The sequence below is a fragment of the Durio zibethinus genome, chromosome 11 (genome assembly GCF_047325235.1).
Source record: "Durio zibethinus cultivar Kanyao isolate XHJ-2024 chromosome 11, ASM4732523v1, whole genome shotgun sequence".
Classification (NCBI taxonomy): domain Eukaryota; kingdom Viridiplantae; phylum Streptophyta; class Magnoliopsida; order Malvales; family Malvaceae; genus Durio; species Durio zibethinus.
Genome location: NC_143172.1, coordinates 10,280,972 through 10,290,653, shown reverse-complemented (window position 1 = coordinate 10,290,653; position 9,682 = coordinate 10,280,972). Strand labels below are relative to the sequence as shown.

Genomic DNA, 9,682 nt, shown 5'->3' with positions numbered 1-9,682 from the left:
TTTGAGCCAACTTTAGAAGGGCAAGGTTATAATAGACACTTAGTTTAGGAGCCTCTTTACCTAATCTTTATGAGACGATATCTTGACTGAAAGGTCACTATTATTACTTGTACGGCATGTGCACTTATAGATTGACCCAATCAAGTTTTTAATGCCGTTACCGGGGATTAGGAGTCAAGAGTCCCAAGCTAATATCATCCTTCACCATATTCTTCTATAGATTGATTCATCCTAATTGCACATACATTAGGCTAGTCTTAAGATTATTTCAGTTTTAGGTGTACATATCCTATCTTCCTTTGTTGTTTACTTTTTTTCAATGTACATACTTAGACCTTTATTTTTAAAGTGTTCTTTTGTTCTAGTATTCTTGTGGCTCATGTATGCACTCAATTAGGAGATGTGAGTTGATCTCTCTAGATCTCGAGCTTGAGACTACTCTTAGAAGAATTAGAAGTGAGAGACAACTCAATCATACTATCACTATGGCCAAGCAAAACACTAGAGCTTTTATAGATTATGTTGTGCCTGATCTTAATGGATGTCAACCTAGCATTAGGAGGCTAGCCATACAAGCAAATAACTTTGAGGTTAACTTACAAAATCATCCAAATGATATAATGGTTAGTACAATTTAGTGGTCATTTAAGTAAGGACTTGAATGCTCATCTTTGGGACTTTTTGGAGATATGTGATACTTTTAAATATAATGGTGCTACTGAGGATACCATTAGGTTTAGATTGTTTTCATTTTCCTTTTGAGATAAAGCTAAAAGTTTGTTAGCTCGATGCCACAAAATTTCATCACTACCTAGATTGATTTAGTGTAGAAGTTTATGGCTAAGTTTTTTCCTCCGACCAAAATAGCCAAGCTTAGGAATGAGATTACAATCTTTTTCTAGCATAACTCGAAGACCTTGTATGAGGCATGGGAGAAATATAAGGAGCTTCTAATGTGGTGTCCACACCATAGACTACCAAAATAATTCAGATTTTTTACAATTGGTTGATACCGAATACTAAGACCATATTAGATGGTGTGACAAGAAGTGCCATAATGTGTAAGACTTCTAACAATTCATATGATTTGATAGAGGATATGGCTACAAACAATTATTAGTGGTCAAATGGTAGATAAAATCTTAGAAAGCTTCAAGGGTGTATGAATTTAATGAGTTTACAACATTGAGTACTTGGGTAGAGTCTTTAGCCAAATCTTTAGAATCTTTAAATCTTAAGGTCACATCCTTTAAGCTGAGTCCTAGTCATTCCAAGTTCACCCAAAATCCTATAGTTTTGTATAAAGTATATGAGGTAGGTCATCTGAAGAAGTCTTGTCCTATTCACCCAAAAAGTATCCATTATTTAGGATAGAACCCTAGGTAGCCTAATTACTTTATACTTCTACATATAGTCTAGGTTGGTCTATTCAAGCATCATAACAACCTCAATACACTAGAACACCTCACCTTCCAGGTTTTCAGCAGCCATCATATCAACAGCAGCATCACCCATAACACACAACTCTATATCCATCTATGCCTCCCCCTAAAAAGATACCCTCAGTCAAGAATCTCTTAGGTATTGTGATTAGAACTCATATCTCATTCATACAAACCCAAAACACCATGTTTCAAAACCAAATCGTGTCTATAAAGAACCTAGAGACCTATATTGGTTAATTAGCTACCTTTTAGTATTCAACCCCATGGTACCTTACCAAGTAACATTGAAATTAACCTTAACAGGGAGGGGAAAGAATAATGCAAAGCCATTACTCTTAGGAGTATGAGATAGTTAGCTAGTGATCCGATCCATATTGGTTCTCAAAATGTAGTAGATTAGGGGTCTAATAGTGATGAACGTGATAGAGAGCTAGTTTATGATATGGAGAAAGGCAAGAAAAAAGATAAGGGTGATAATACCTATTCCTACCCAGTTACTTTAAACACCATCACACAATGTTTTACCAGTTCATCTAGGTATGCTTTTCCTATAGTTGAGCCACCTAGCCCTTACATTTCTTTCCCTCAAAGGTTTGAAACATAAAGGAAAGAAAAAAAATTCTCCATATTTCTAAAGGTTTTTACAAAATTGCATATCAACATCTTTTTTGCAGATGCATTAAAACTGATGCCCCCTTATGCTAAATTCATGAAGGACATTATCTTTCGACAGATGAAACTTAAGGATTATGAGACATATGCACGTACTAGTGAGTGCATATCTTTAATTCGAAGAGGATTACCTGCAAAACTAAAGCATCTTGGTAGTTTTACCATCCCACGTACGATATGTAGTATGTCATTCGATAGAGCTTTATGTGATTTAGTCATTAGTATCAATTTGATGCCTTGGGCCATTTTTAGGGAATTAGGCATAAGCAAGGCCAAGCTCACCTCGGTTACTCTATAGTTGGCTAGCAGATCATTGAAATATGTTTGAGGGATTATGAAAGATGTCTTAGCAAAGATAGGAAAATTCATTTTACCTGCTGATTTTGTAGTTCTAGATATAGAGGTAGATTGTAAGATCCTAATTATTCTAAAGAGACCTTTTTTAGCCACTACTAGCGCTTTGATTGATGTGCACAATAGGGAATTGACCATGCGAGTTTAGGATTAGAAGGTCCCTTTTCATGTTTTTAAAGCTTTACCATTTCTTGATAATTTTGATGAGTTCTTGAGAATAGATGCAATTAGTGATGTGATTCATGATATTTTTCACTTAGAGCACCCTATTTCACATTTTGAGGAATCCTTTGTAGTTGATAAGGTAGAGGACATGGGTTTGAATGAAGAAGATGATAAGATATTGATAGTCTCTAGTTTTTAATTTGCACTAACTTCCAATGCTAAGCTTGTAGTTTATTTTGACATTCTTTTTAGAGTGATTAAACTTTCAGATTTAGATTCACCAGTTTTTGAGAAGTTTCAATTTGATTATGCATGTGAGGTGATAGGTAAATTGTGTTTAATGGGTTATCAACATTGATTAATTCACTAGTTCTTAGAAATTTTCAATTTAATCATACCTATCATAGTCCTTATAGGATGGAGGATATGGGGTTGATGCAATAAGGTTATGATATGATTAATATTGATGATAGATTGATTAAGTAGATTCCAAAATTGAAACCCATTTACCTTAGTCCTTCTAGGTGTGAGGTTGAAGGTTTTGTTGAGAAATTCACTATCACTCATATTGCCCACATGATCCATCATCAAATCTTATTTTGGATGAGAAGGTTAAAATAGAGGTCATTAAATGGTTGGATTCGGGAACTAAGTGTAGAGTGATCACTATAAACCTATAGAGTTGAGCATATTTTGATAGTCTAGCTTTTAACTTTAAATAAAGCGCTTCTTGAGAGGCAACCTAAGCTTTACATTTCATGTTTTGTTCATATGCTTGTTTTTTTATTTTCATATTTGGCTTATTTTTTCTTGTACATAGTGATGTGGTTTCTTGATGTAGTTGTTTTCTTTGTTTTGTAGGATGAATAAAAGCTTAAAAAGGTTGCACTAGTTTCAACCAATCATACATGAAAGATTCGGTTACCATGCTTCCATGATGATAAGGGAGTTTTCTTCTTTCTCTTTTGTGCTTTATTTCTTTTGAGGTTTACACATTGAGGACAATATGTTGTTTAAGTTTGGGACTATGGGAAAATTGTTTAAAATTGAAAAAAAAATTTTGAATTTTCCTTGGGTTTTGCCTTAAAATTAAGATTGACTTTTTGTAGCTTGAATCATTACTATACTTTCTTTGATTAGTTCTTCATAAAGCCAATAATAGAGATTGAGAATGAATACAGCTTTAAAAAAAAATTGAATATTGTGTGCAATATGAGATGATGCTTGGGTTTAGTGAATTCTTAAGTATGTGTTTTCATTTATGATTGATACTTTGATCATTGAATTGCATTTTTTATCTAGTGATTGATTATGTGAGCATGAAATATTTTTTTGCATTGATCTTTGAAGTTGTGTTTCATGTTCTAGAATTTGTTTTGATAATCTCTCGAGATGAAATCCTAAACAACACATTATTAGGAAAATAATATAGGCCATCTTTGGATTGATTGAGCCTTTTCAAGCCAACCTTGACACAATACTTCTTTAGTTACCCCATTTAAGCCTTATGATACATCTTTTTTGTTTTGAAACCACATTACAAGTTCATAGCCTTTATTTGTATATTTCATATCTTTTTGGTCCCTTGTCCTACATGCATTAGGACATTCATGAACCATTTATGAGCTATGCATAATTAGGGAGGAAGAGTGGAGCTTGGAAATGAATGAGAAAATAATAAAAAATGAAAAGAAAAAAAAAAGAAAAAGTCAAGCTAGCTTGCAAATAAATAGAAAAAGAGAAGAAAAAGTTGTGAAAAAGTAAAAAAAAATTTAAAAAATTTTTTTTAAAAAAAAGCAAAAGCAATAAAGTGGTGAAAAAGTAAAGAAAAGTGGGTAAAAACAATGTTTGGGGGTAATTCTTTAGTCAAACTTACCTTTTTTTCCCTTGGAAGCTCAACTATCAATGATCCTAGACCAAGTAATGCATTGTTAGGGTATTTAAGCATAAATGACTTTTTTGTACCTTTACCCTAGCCATACATTACTAGCTTATGAAAGTCCTAAATGATCCTGTCATGTTTTTATCTACATTAGTAGAGATAGATGTGATAAGTGAACTTATGGGACATGAGCATACTTTATTAATCTTTGTTATTGAAGTATCATGTTTTGCATAACATTACTAGATTTCATGCAAGGATGTGTGAAAGGTGTTGCTTGTTTATGGAACCATAGTTAGGAATGATCTTAACATAAGTTGATTTTTGTATATTAGCACATGTTCATGATTTTGCTTTAGTTATATCCATTGGTCAATCTATGAGGCATTTATGTTGAATAAACATTAAGAGTTATTGATGATTTTAGCTCAATCTTATTTTGCTTGAGGATAAGCAAAAGCTTAAGTTTAAGGGTTTGATTGCACTAAAATTTATTATTTTCATGCCCATTTTTAGTTTAATTTTCTTTATATTTTGGCTTGTTCTATAAGATTTTTGGCACAAATACTCATAAATACACATTTGTCTCATGTGTAGGTAATAATAGAGAAAATAAGGAATTTTAGACATTTTTTATACAATTAGGAGGATTTTTAGTGCAAATTGTGAAAATGGCTTAAACTAGTGTGCTTAACATACATTACCTATTGAGGAAGTTTTCTTTATCCTTGCTTTTATGATTCTTTTTTAGCATTATTTCAAGGATTTCTCTAATGATTTTAATGAGAAATTTGTTCACTAAATACTTGAATTTTTTCAGCAAAAATGGAGAGTTTGAAGCATGCAATTGGCAGCAAAAATGCAAAGGACTAGTGGTGTAGAATGAAGCTACATTATTGTGACTACATGCACTTACATTTGGGCACATTTTGGTGATTCAAATAAGGCTTTAAAAAGTAGCTGAGCTGGCATTTTGGAAAGCTCCTATTGGCCAGAACATGGAATGTTTTTGGATCAATGAAAACAAATAAAGAAGCTACAACCAATGGAGATCAAGGTGTCAAAACAACTTTGCAGCAAATGAATTAAAAAGAATGAAGGCTATAGAAGACCATTCATTTGTAAATATTTTAAAGAGATATTTTGAGGCTTGAGCCACCTCCCATTTATCTATAAATAAGGGGAGGCTAGCATCAAAAAGGATTTTAGCTTAGGATTTTAATTTTCTGATATTTAGTTTCTACATTTTCCTTTATTGTATTTTTAATTTAGTTACGATTGAAATCTAGATAAAGTGCATTCCAGTTCATGTGATCCAGCTTGAGCGGGACTCTTCTCTCTTTTTGGAGAATTGTTTACTTCTTTCAACCTTTAATCTCTTAGATTTATTTGTTATCTTGCTTACTTTTATTTTGTTACAATTTATTTCATCATTTTGATGGCTGTTTGGATAAATTTTGTTAATCATGCTTTGTTTTCTGCTTCCTTGCACACTATTTGGATTCTTAGTTCATTAAGCTAAGTTTCTTTTTATTTGTTGTGATTTTTTTGTTGAATCTTGTGGTAAATTTGTTAATGAATATATCCTTAGCTCAATTCTAGTTCATTCTCATTAGAAGTCTCTAGATCTAGCTTTTTCTTTTCATGAACTAGTAAAATTCTTATGCAACTTACATTCTGTTTTGATTTGTTTAGTATTTTTTTCCAACTTCTTTTCAAATTTTGATCTTTTCTTTAATTTCGCATGATGCTCTTGAGTTGATCTTTAAAATTCCAGCTCAATTTTAATTCATTTTGCTCAATTTAGATCCAAAACAATAGCAAGAAGTTTAAGTTCTAGAAATTTCATTAGTTTCATTTTTGCTATTTTGAATTAAAATTTGCAATTTCTTCTTAAGCTTTAGATCTTCAATTCATGTTTTCATGTAGTTCTTTTAATGATCTATCAGTGTGCAGTGCATATTCACTTAGTTTTACATGATTTAAAGTTAAATTTCCAGCATCACAATTGATTTCCAGATTTTTCTTTGCATTTTTAGTTTCTAATTTTCCATTTGTAGTTTGCATCTTTGACTTCAAAATCTGCATTTTCAATGCCTTTATAGATTAGATACTTACTTGCTTTTACAATTTCCAGTTGAAATCCATTCACTTAGTTGCAATTTAATTCAAATTTTAGTTTTTGAAGTCACGGTTGTCTAGATTAGCTTTATATTTTTTATTTCTCAAGTTTGCAAGTTTAGTTGCATTTTGCATTTTCATTACTTCAATTTTAGTTCAATCTTGATTTTACTTTAATCTAACTACTGTATTTTACATTTTTTTTAGCAAGCATTTAACATATTGTTTTAGTTCATTTGTTCATTTACTTAATATTACATTTTTCATATTTTATTTACTTTTATTTTCATAGTTAGATTTTATATTCATTTGGTGATTTGAGCCAACTTTAGAAGGTAGGGTGATAATAGATACTTAGTCTAGGAACCTTTTTACCTAATCTCTGTAAGACGATATCTTGATCAATAGGTCACTATTATTGTACAACATGTGCATTTACAGTTGACCTAATAAGCTACTGAGGAACAATTTTGACCTGCTTACGTGGACCCCATTAGATATGCCAGGGATTGATCCTGTGTTGATGGTTCATAGGTTGCTTTCTGACCCAAACATTAAACTAGTTTGGTAAAAGAAAATGAGTTTTGCCCTTGCAAGGCAAAAAACCAATAAAGAAAAGGTCGACAAGCTGTTAAAGGAAGGCTTTATTAAGAAGACATACTACCATGAATGGATAGACAACTTCATCATGGTGAAAAGTTATGAATGTGCATTGACTTCACCAATCTTAATAAAACCTGCTTAAAGGATAATTTTTCTTGGGCTACTCAGCTTCATAGATGCATACTCGGGCTATAATCAAATCAAAATTTAAGGACAGATGAAGAACAGATAGCCTTTATGATAGAGAAAAGCTTGTAATGTTCCAAGGTGATGCCATTTAGCCTAAAAATGCAAGGACAACCTAGTAAAGGTTGGTCTATAAAATTTTTAAGGACCAAATCGATCTTAATGTCAAAGTGTATACTGACGATATGATTGTTAAAAGTAAGAGTTTGACCGAACACCTGAAATATCTAGAAGAGACCTTCAATACAATTAACAAGTACAACATGAGGTTTAACCTGAGCAAATATGTTTTGGGGTTACGTTAGGTGAGTTTTTTGGGTATATGATCAACCGTAAGGGGATAGAGGATAACTTCAAAAAATTTTAGATCATCTTAGATTTAAAAGTGCTAAAATTAGTATAAAATGTGCAAAGGCTAACAAGAAGAGTCTCTACACTGAGCAAATTTATGTCAAGATTGGTAGATTGGTGCCTACCATTTTTTAAGATATTTAGAAACATTTCTAACTTCAAATTGACACCTTAGTGTCAAAGAGCCTTTGAAGAGTTGAAGAAGTTTCTCTCTTCTCCCCGCACATTATCAAAGAAAGGCTTGATAAGGTGTTATACCTCTACATTGCAACTACAAATCAAGCCATAAGTTTAGTTCTGGTCCGAGAAAAAGGAGAAAAACAAATGCTAGTATTCTTAACGAGTAAAATATTGATTGGGGCAGAGCTCAACTATCAAAAAATAGAAAATCTACCCTCTGTTATTGTCACCTCAGCCAAAAGGTCAAACCATACGTAAAATCCCTCACAATGAACATTTTGACCCACCAGTCGATCAAGTAAATTCTACAAAAGCTCAAGCTATTAGGTAAATTGATCAAATGGACAATCGAGCTCAACGAATATGATCTGCACATACTTTTTAAGTTGACCCTAAAGTCTCAGGTGCTAACTAATTTTGTTGTTGAATGCACCTCGGTTGAGATAGAACAATAGTCTAACATGGCTGATAATTGGAAAAAAAATAGACTTGGAAACTTTTTGTAGATGTTTCAACCACTAACAAAAGAAATGGGGCGACCTAACTCTGATTAGCCCAAAAAACATGTAGTTCTAATATGTTTTGAAGTTTAGGTTCAAGGCCTCGAATAATGAAATAGAATATAAAGCATTGATCGCAAGCCTAATACTAGCTGCCAACCTAAATGCAAAAAGTCTCTTTATATATGTGACTTACAGCTAGTGGGTGGGCAAGTGAATGGAGAATTTGGGACTCGAGAAGAAGGAAAAAAGAAGTATCCAAACAAAGCACTGACACACTTAGCAATGTTTCTAAAGGCCAAGGCAGGAAAAATACTAAGGTTAGAAAATACTTTAGCTAACTATTTATCTAAGTTGGTGCTAAGATCACAACAAATAACTTTGCACTTGTCCTCTAGAAGAGTTGATGGAAAAGAGCATCAATGAGAAAAAAGTCAGCTAATTGAGGAAAAAAAGTCATGGGTATCCCCAATCAAAGTCTATTTGATGATTGAAAAATTGCCTAAGGATAAAATTCAAGCCAAAGTTTTGAAGAGAAAAGCTCTTTAGTACATTATCATCAATGGGAAGTTATATAGAACATCATTCAATTTGCCCTATTTGAGGTGTATGGATAAATAAGAGGCAAACTATGTGCTTAAAGAAATCCATGAAAGAATATGTGGAAACCATTTCGAACCTTGGTCGTTGGCTTATAATGTCTTGAGGCAAGGATGTTATTGGCTGACCATCAAAAAAGACAAGACCAACCTAGTGAAGAAATATGACAAATGCTAGACGTTTGCTCATTTGCAACATCTTTAATTGACTGAGTTAACTCCTATAATAAGCCTATGGCCTTTCATGTAGTTGGGTATGGACATGCTCAGTCCATTCTCTTAGGCCAATGGATAGAGGAGTTTGTAGTAGTGGTGGTTGATTATTTCACCAAATGGTTAGAGGTTGAGGTACTAGCTGCCACTACCGAGTCTCAAGTCGAGAATTTTGTTTAAAAGAACATAGTCTACCGATTTGGTCAACCTCGATCCATAATAATAGACAATGAAAGATAGTTTAAGAACTCAAAGTTTAAATAATGATGTCTCAACCTTAGCATTGATCTAAGGTTCACCTCAGTCACTTATTCGTAGTCTAATGGTCATGTTAAGGCAGCAAACAAGACAATACTTGAATCCTTCAAGAAAAGGCTAGATAAAGCCAAAGCAAATGGGCTGAGAAGCTCC

The 9,682-nt window shown here is 32.7% G+C and overlaps 1 non-coding gene across 1 annotated transcript; it reads right to left on the bottom strand.

The window, feature by feature from the left end:
* Positions 1-869: 869 nt before the first annotated feature.
* LOC149516047 (small nucleolar RNA R71) lies at positions 870-976 on the bottom strand. The gene has a single exon (XR_016346754.1). It is a non-coding gene; the product is annotated as a small nucleolar RNA R71 (small nucleolar RNA).
* Positions 977-9,682: the final 8,706 nt, after the last annotated feature.